The 9424-nt window shown below is 52.9% G+C and overlaps 1 protein-coding gene across 10 annotated transcripts in view; it reads right to left on the bottom strand.

The window, feature by feature from the left end:
- Positions 1 to 9424, bottom strand: part of ERI3 (ERI1 exoribonuclease family member 3) — a 133631-nt gene that overhangs the window by 10805 nt on the left and 113402 nt on the right. The window lies entirely within an intron of this gene.

Below are 9424 nucleotides of genomic sequence, written 5' to 3'. Positions count from 1 at the left end.
GGAGTTTTATATCTTGGCTTGCAATGTTAGTTGACTAAAAGACCCATGGCTCCACATAATCATCAGATTCAGGCTTCCTCCTTCTTTCTGCCCTAACATTCTCAGCATGTCTACCACACTGCCTCTGCTGCCAGCGTCCAAAATAGCTGCTGGAGCTCCAACTATCACATCTATGTACCAAGAAAAAGAAAGGAGGAGGACAGGAAAGACAAGACCAGTGACTCCTCTGCTGAATTGTTTCCCTTTAAGTATTGTTCCCAGAGGTCCCACATTCCACATTTACTCTTTTCTTACTGGCATATACTAAAGACATGGCCACACCTAGTTAAATGACAAACTAAAAAAAAGCAGTCTTTTAACCAGGTACACACTGATGCCTCTAATTACTGAGAATTCTATTTAGTGAGGAAGAGGGGAAATGAGCATTGAGTATGTACCAAGTAGTTTCTGTCCTGGCAACATAATGGACATACCTCCCTGTGGAGCCTGGATTCCCATGGGCCATCATTTCAAACTTTTCCTTGCCAGTATCTCAGCTTTCTTATTCACTTTTCCTTCAGTCACCCTTGCCTGGAAAAACCAAACTCTGTCTTCTATAGGCCTACATCTGGGCAAAAGTGGTTAGAGAAAATCCCACCCTACACATCAGCGCATCACCCTCTGCTGGGTGTACCGCTGCCAAGAAAGCCCTAGAGGTCCTGAGGTGTGTGTTCTCCTTTCATCCCTTGGGACAAGTTGAAGTTCCTTTCCACAGAGCTCAAGTCTACACTCCAGTCAGCACTGCAGCCCCTCGCCCATAGCCAGTCAGCCTTGTCTCCTGCTACACAGGGGCCACACAAGCCACTGCCTGCATCTGCACCAGTCCTCTCCTTGCACCTTGTCACAAGAGGGGACCAACCCTGCTGTCACTTCCAAAGCTGGTACATCCACTTCACCTGGGCTCTGAAGTCCAGCCTAGTACCCAGGCTTTCCAGGACTTGGCACTGTTTAGTACTTTCTCTCTAATGCAGCCTCTGCTCTCATCTGCCTTGATCTGTCACTCAAGCAGCTGAATATATGAACTCTCCTGTCTGGGAGCTGGGAAGTCTCCTTTAACTCCACCTGGGCTAGTCACCCAGCCTCTCCTCCCTCTTGGTGTCAAATCTCGAAGCCATCACACTCCAGGTCCCACCCCCAACTCTTCCGGTAATCTTGGCTTTACCAAAGCTACCTTCTCTCATGAGCCTTACTGCTCCCCTGGGCTGGTGCTCTTCAGCTCTGACACGGGGACTGCTCCCTCCTTGAAGCTCACACTCCCTTGGCTTCAGAGACAACAACCTCCCTTTCCATCCCAATCCTCCAGGTTCCTGTGAACACTCCTCCCCTTCAGGTCATTCCCCAGGTGTGGTGATGTTCAGAGGACACAGGCCCTCACCCCTTTTCCATCTCTACTCTCCCTGGATAATAACCTCATCCATCCTGAGGCTTTAGTGACCATAAAATTTCTAATAATTTCGAAACCTAGATTCCCACTACATCATCATGGCGCAGGCCACATCCTCTCTCTTCCAAGCGACAACAGTGTTACTGCCACTCTCTCCCAAATGGTGTCCTTTAAACTATGAATCTAGTCATTTAACTCCCTGTCTTAAAACTCTTATATGATCCTAGAGCGGAAAAGGGAAATTAATGGAAACCATGGTAAAATTTAAACAAGGCCTTCAGTGTCATCAATAATATAGAGCCAGTGTTATCTCCTGGTGCTGACAGTTGCACTTTGATGATGCAAAATGTTAACTTCAGGGAAGGTGATGTTAGGGGTATACAGACACTTCTCTGCAAAGAGCTTAAGAATTAAGAATGGAAACAACCACCACCTCCCATGGCTCCTTACTGCTCCCAGGACAGCACCCAAGATCCCTGATGAGGTCCAGGGACCTGGCCCTGTAGATGGCTCGGGCTTTATCTTTTCCACTCTCCTGTCCTACAGCCAAGTTCAGGCTCCTCTGCCTCTTGACTTTCACATGCTCTTCCTTCTGCCTGGGACACTCCCCCACTGTACCCCTGGCGTTGCTCTTGATCCTGTTTTTTACGTTGGCCTCTGTTCCCTGTGTTCCCTCAGAACCCAGAGAGCCCCCTGTCATCACTACTCTGTCACCTCCTGCTAGACCACAGTCCCCCTGAGAGGTTATCTATACAAAGGCTCTCGGGAAGTATGTAGAGTCAAGGAAAGGAAGGCTTGCAGGAAGAGACAGAGGACAGAGAGGCAAGATCGCAAGTGCATCACCTCCAGCCCTGTCATTTGTTGCTCACAGCTGCCACACACCCAGGCTCTGAAAATCAAACCCTGTCCTTGTCTCCAGCATAAGTGCCCAAGGCTTCGTCTGTTTCCCCTCCATTCTCTCCTAGCATCTCACTGTGCCAGGAGACTGCCTGACCTAAGCTCTCAGTGGTCTGCTCAGCCTGTCCTGCAAACGGAGGTAGCCGGAGTGGGAGTGGAGGTGCTGGCCAGTCCTAGCCAATGATGCCCTGGAGAAGGGCCTTAGGGATGCTGGGAAGGGGGGGTGGCTGCCCTTCCTAAGCCCAGTCCCACCTGGTAAATATTTCATCCTCAAGCTGCTCAGCTAATCCCTATTAATTTCAATACCGCCGCCTTGCCTGGCTCAGCTCCCAATGCATTATTTATCCCCTTTGTTTGTTTGTCGCTAACAGGTGGGCCCCAGCGGAGGCTCTGACTGGGGACAAGCCCACTCCATCACAATGTGGCTGTGAATTAATCATGAGGACTAATGGGAACCACCTCAGCTCCAGGCACTTCCCTAGCTCCCTCCCCCTGCCCTGGCACCCAGGGGTGGGCCAGGGCCATCTCAACTCAATTTAACTCAATTCAAAACAGCACATTTTATTTATTATCTGCCTACACTTGTCAGACACTATGCTACGCTTCAGGGATACAAGGTGAACAAAACAGACAGAAGTTCTGGCCCTCAGGGAACTTACAATCTAGTGGGGAGAGAGGCATTAGACAACTTTCAAGAAAGTAATTTCTTAATTACAACTGATTAAGTGCTGCAAAGGGTGAATGCGGGGTGCTGTGAAATGGAGGTGGGGTAGGGTAGCTGGCCAAGGCTAGGAGTCAAGGAAGGCTTCCTGAGGAAGCAAACTCTGAAACTGAGCTCTAACCATGAGCAGGAGTTAAGCAGGTCCAGGGTGGGAATATGAGCCTGGAACCAGGGAAAATAAAGCCAGAGGAAAGGACCTGAGGCAGGGGCAGGACCCAGGAGATTAGGGCAGAGCCTGCGGCCCAGGAAGCAGGAGGAGAGTGGCTTGAGAAGGAGCAGGAAAGGTGAGCAGAGATGGAGGTTGTGACTCTCAGGCCAGGTGGACAGGGACTGCCCCTAAGACAGCCAGGCTCAGCCTGGGGGTTCTTCTGCCTCAATGACCAGTCTTTGACCTTGTGGGTTACCATGGAGCCATCCTCAGCACAGATTGCCACTCCTGACACTGAAATAAACACACATGCACAATTGACTTGAGCAACTTCTGATTTCTTAACCCTGTGTTGTGGCCTTCTAAGGCTGTCCCTGGTGGTAGGCCCACCTCCTCCAAGGATTGCTAGGTTCCTACTTGCTCTTATGCATAGTCGGATGGTAATTAATCCCAACTGCCCATGTCAGGGAACTCAGGGGAACACCTGGGGTCAAGTGTGGGCTTCTCAGCACCCTGAAGGCTTAGGCATCACTAGGGGAAGACAGAGCTGGGAACCTCCTCACTTCACCTTCCAGGAAGGAACTTTCCTTGCCTCTGAGGCTGTCTGGTCTGGAAATCCACAAGACCTCAGCAAACGTCTTGTGAATGAATGAACGAACAAAGCGAAGGTCCCACCATCTCCCACAAAGATCTGTTCTCCAGATGCTTCCCTCGGAAGCCTTTTTGGAGATTTTAACAGATAAAGGAGCTAACAGGTACTCAGGGTTTTATAGAACTTACTTTAGTAAGCCTGGGAGTTAGAAGCCATAGTCAACCCCACCTTAAGAGTCTAAGAAAGAGGCCCAGATGCAGAGTGACTTACCCAGGAGCACTTGACTTTGAAGGGACAAACCTTAACAGAATAAGGTTAGCTTGGCTCTGGCATGTGCCATATGCTCCCTTTGTGATCATTTCCCCAGGGTTCTTCCTCAGTGACTCCAGGAATCCAAGCTTTTGAGAAAGACACTAAAAGGCCCCTGGTTTATGAAGCAAGTGCAGCTCTGTCAGGGCAGAGGCCTCACTGTGCACATGCTCAGGGTTTGTAATTCTATTCAAAGTGGCCACTTTGAAAATCCATATGTCTCCGGGCTCCCCGTACATCATGGTGTCAAGTCCTGGAGCAGAGGCATCCATCAGCAGCTCCCAAACGCCATGGTCGGTATGCCCACACCACGGATCCCACCCGCGTGCTCATCCCTGGCTCCCACACTGCCCTGCCTGGTGCAGGCTCACTCGAGCCTTGACCCTTGGGGCTGGCCAGCCTTCCCTGGCTGCCTTCGGACTGGTCTGGCCGGCTCCCGGCCCCGCCCCACATGCCTCCTGTGCCTTCCTGGTCTCTGCCCCTCTCTTGGAGTTTGGCAGCCAGCATGGAGGCAGCCTCGATAACTTGCTAACGTGCTGCCCATGCTGTTCTTAAAAATTTATGACTGTGCAACATGAAAAATCCGGCTGAGGAGCCATCATTAGTGGTGCTGCCTCCCTCCCCCACCAGAGCCGCCCTCGTAAATTGAGATTTATGGCTGCGGCAGGCGGGGCGGGGGCGTGCGCGGGCGGTGAGGATGTCGTGGGGGAAACAGGGAGACCAATGAGGCAGCTGTGGGGCCAGGGGCTCCCCCCTGCGGCAGCTCCCGTTCATCACAGGCCGCGGTGATGACACCTCAGGAGAGTGAAGTCTGGCCTGGGTTTCTGCGTAGCACGGATTCTGGATTTCACTTGGAGGTGGAACGGAGGGGGAGGGGCCCAAGCCAGTCACTGCCTTCTTTGGTGTGAAGGGTCAGAGTTTGAGGTCCCAGCTGCCAAGCAAGGTCTCTAAATAGGATTGCTTGGGGAGTGGGAAGGCTAGACTTAGGTGGTGGTAGGGAGCATCATCCTTGTCAGGGTCACCCTGAGTCTGTTTGTCTAACCAGAAGGACGGGGGTTGGGCTGGGAGTGTGAAACCCAACCCAATAATTGAGGGGAGGCAATGGAGGATGATGCCTGGGAGCCTTCCTCTCATTCCTCAGTAAGAAGCGCCAGGGAGGGAGAGGATATTGGAAGCAGGAGTACAGGACTGGACCCAGTCACACAGCCTCCCTACATGGGCCAGGCTGGGGCTGAAGAGAAAAACAGGTGATCCCACTGCCTGTCCCCCGACTGCAGGCCCTTCCTGTCACCTCCCCTCCGCCTCCTCCCGTGCTCACTTAGCCCTGTCAGCTAGGCCATTATGAAATTGGGGTTTCATTTACAGACTAATTAAACATTACAGCTTGTTCACAATTACAACGCGGGGATGAGGGAGTAACTAATTACGGAAGAAATGAGCTAACATTTATCTCTGCTCCAACCCTCCCTTTTCCCACTCCCCCCCACCCCCAATCTGGTCTCCTCTCATTCTGTGGTCAGTACCAGCTCTTTTCACCTATTTCCTAGAATGGGGGCTGGAAGGACTGGGTACTCCCTACCCCCACCCAAGATCCCACTGCTATTCCCAACTCTTCTGGGGGGCGGAGCCTAGCTCCCAGGGCCCTTGGACAGGGGATAAGCAGGGTTTGTGTGCAAGGCCCTGTGATGGCATGTGAGGCTATGACTTGTCTGTGTGTGTGGGGGGGGAGGGGGGTCTGCTTTGGGGAACAACAATGCTGTAGGGCTATGTGGCTCTATGCATCTTTATCTTACCAGCAAGATTTTGCTATGACTGCTGCAGGTGACTATTTGTGTGACAGGGCTTGAGCGTGAATGAACCACGCCCTCCCTGCCACCCCCAGGACAGGATAGAAAAGAACTAAGTAGTGGCTGGAGGAGGTGCCGGTCAAAGCAGGCCTGAGACGTGGTCTTAGCAACTCAGAGCTCAAATTCCTGCTGGGCGGTCCATTCACTCTCTGCTTCAGAAGCAAGAGAGGCAGGGTTACTTTGCCCTGGGGTCCAGCTGACCTGGCCTGGGTCTCTGGCCATATGCCCCCTCTGGGGTCCAAGGAGCCTCCTGGGGACTTGGAGTGCCCCCTGTGGGCAGGAGTCCTGGGGTCTGACTGGCCTGCCACAGGGTTTAATAATAGTAACAGTGAGTGTGAGCGTTTCCATCCTTCCTGCCTTTGGGCAGAAGAAGAAAGGAAAGAGGAGGGAGAGGAGGGAGTAGAGGGAGCCAGCTGAAGGGAGGCTTTGAGGCCTCAGAACTCACATCAAACGGCCGGATCTGGGCCTAATTGTCTGACCCCTGCCCCCGCCTTCAATCAGCTCTGCAGCTCCCGCCCGCCCCTTGCCTAACTAGCAGCCATGTTCTCCTCATTAGGACAAGCTCCCCTTGCACACGTGTCCCCGGACATGTCCCCAGCACTCCCAGCTCCCAACCCTGCCTGGTGGGAAGAGTATGGTGGGGACCCAGTTTTGGAGGGAGCCCCAGGACAGCTATGCCCTCCACCAGCTATAGCTGGCTGCCTGAACTGCATTAGCTCCTCTCCTTGAGTTGCATGGCCCGGTGATACATGCTGTGACATATTCCTAGGCTGGTTCAGCTGCTGAGTGCATTCTGTCCTGTGTGTATCCTTCTTGCTACAGCCCAACTGTCTCAGACACAGGCCCCTGCAGTCAGGACTCTTTGTTGTTGTCCCCTTTCAGGTTGGCAGGAGGTCTGGGTGAAGGTCTGGGTCTATAGGCTGGGACCTGAAGGAACTTGTCTGCCTACTGTCTGGGATGGTTCACTTTAGTGGATCCAGGCATGGTGACATTTTGGGGTGGGTGGCACAGCAGTGAAGTGGAAAGTCCTGGTGGTGAAGTATTCAAACCCTAGACTAGGGGAGATCTGTGTTTGAATCCTGGCTCTCCCACTTCCTTGATACGTAACCTTCTTAAGCCTCAGTTTCCTCATAAGTAGAGATGCCAGTCATTATCACTGGGCTTAAAAACTTAGTGAGACAGATATGAAGCCTCCGTACCCCACCTGGCACTCAGCAAATGGTGTGGAATGACCCCGGGGATTCAAACAGACCACCCAGATTCTCCTCTCCATAGGCCCTGAGTCCTATTTTGCTCAGTCAGGGCCTGGGCCCTGGTCAGTAGTATCCAGAATGGGAGGCTTTGTGAAGAAGGGTCCGAAACTCTGCAGCAGAGCAGTCCTGGCGACTCCCCTGCTAATACCAGGGCCAAAAGCACATCTGCTGGAGCCTAAACATGGGGGCAGGGATGTTACACAGCAGCCTCCAGTGGAGGGGCAGCGGCCCAGCCTAAGGAATGCCACATGGCATTAGGTCAGATGAGACAGGTCAGCAGGGCTGGCCCATGAGGTAGTGCAGGCCTGGGAGGAGGGGCTGCGTGGACACCAATGGAGAGAAGGCTGCTCTAGGGATTAATTCTCAGGGTACCAGGCCTGTTCAGGATTGGGGGAGGGGCTGGCTTGGTCTGGGCCCTGACATTGTCTCTCACCTTAAACCAGTGGTAATGACTTGCAAATATTGATGAAAACGCAAACTACAGAGATTGTGTTTTTCGGGGAGTGAAGGTGGGGAGAGGGGATAAGGAGGAAAATAACCTGAAATGAAGTCCAGTTATCTCCCATCTGTGGCTGCTCCTAATCCTCCTGCCCAAAGGAATCCAATGCAGCCCCTTATCTGCCCTGTCAATCACTCAATCACCACCCAGTGCTCGGTGGGCACCACACACCCACACACATGCACACTCACTACACTGACTCTTGCTCCAACATTCCCGCCCACCCCCAGCCCATTACTCCTCTGAGTAGGAGCAGCCAGCACGCAGGTCCTGCCAGATGGATGCAATTTGCATAATATCAGCAGCCGAGGCTGCAAGATCACCAGGGGTCAGGGCGCTGACATCCCTGCACAGTCTATCTGCAAGTGCTAATTTGGCCGGCATTGATCTGTCTTTCTGATTTCTTTGTCATTTACGTCTGCGATGGTTTGACAGGAGATACACAGAGAGACAAGGGGAGGCCAGGCTGACCCGGGGCTAGGAAGGTAGGGAAACAAAGATTGTACTTCCCAAAGCACCACCCACATGGAACACATACATACATACACAGACCAGAACCTTCCTCCATCCATCTGTCAACTCACCCCTCCATCTATCCTTTTATTCCATCTGTGGTTGCTACTGAAGACTAGAGCCCAATGTCTGGCAAGAACCCAGACATCCCAGGAGGTCAGTTCAGGGAAGAAGGAGCGAGTACCTCTCTCCCCAAGCAATATCCAACGGAGACCCTGTGGACACCTGGATCACCCCTTCTCTTGGTCATCCATCCCCAGGCTTCTCACTTTCTCAGGGTCATACCAGAAAGAACGAGATGGGAGTAGGCAGTTTGGGGGAAGACACCCTAATGGTGTTGCCTTGTACCTTCCCATAAAGCAGCCAGACTGATTCCTCCTGTCCTAGCCCTGAAGGTGAAAAAGCTGGGGTGGTGGTGATGGTGCAGCTCTCTGGGACAGATGGAGAAAGGGACAACAGGGTCCTCATATCAACACTTCATCATCCTCAGGTCATCCAAAGCCCAGACATTGGGTTCTTGCTGATTCAGAGTAGAAAGTCCCACATCATATCAGGCCAAAATGCTATCTATTGAACCGTCAGCTGGAGTCCCTCCATTATTCCCTGCCTTGGGAGGGGCTCACCCTAGGGACAGGGACACTGCCAGGCTAAGAGTCATGGGGCAAGAGGAGGGGAGAAAACTGCAACTCTCAGAAGCAAGAAGAACCCTCTGCAGTGAGGGGGACATGTTACTCTCAAGAGATGCAGAGGGGCTCAAATATTCCTAGGGGTGCGAGGCCCCCTCCCCTGGCCTGTCTTGGCACCGCCTCCTTCCCCTGCCCATGGTGCAAGAGCAGGGTGATCAGAAGGAACTCCCTGCTGGGCCAGAGGGGGCTGGCGTTTGGTGTGTGCTAATCCAGGGCCTGAGGTCTTCAGAGGGACCTGGGAAACTTCAAGGAGGGGAAGGCAAAGAGCTGTACTGTAGACGAGCTCATTAGCTAGCACCCCCCACCCCCCCACCAGGAGGAGGGCGGGCGGCCCAGTGAGCGTGGCGGCAGAGAAAAGGCTGTCACTGTCCTTTCTTCCTTTTGGTACAAGCGTCTCCCTGAGCCGACGATTCTCCCGCAGTGACACCTCTCACGGGCACTAATGAGATCCGTGTCACAGAGCTAATGCATTCTGACTGGACTCTTGATAGACACCCCACTCCTTCAGGGGAGACCACAGGCCAGTACTGCCCCCC

This window comes from Spermophilus citellus, assembly GCF_964194105.1.
Source record: "Spermophilus citellus genome assembly, chromosome: 9".
In the NCBI taxonomy this organism is placed as follows: domain Eukaryota; kingdom Metazoa; phylum Chordata; class Mammalia; order Rodentia; family Sciuridae; genus Spermophilus; species Spermophilus citellus.
Note: the sequence above shows the minus strand (reverse complement) of the source record. Positions and strands in the feature narration are given on the sequence as shown.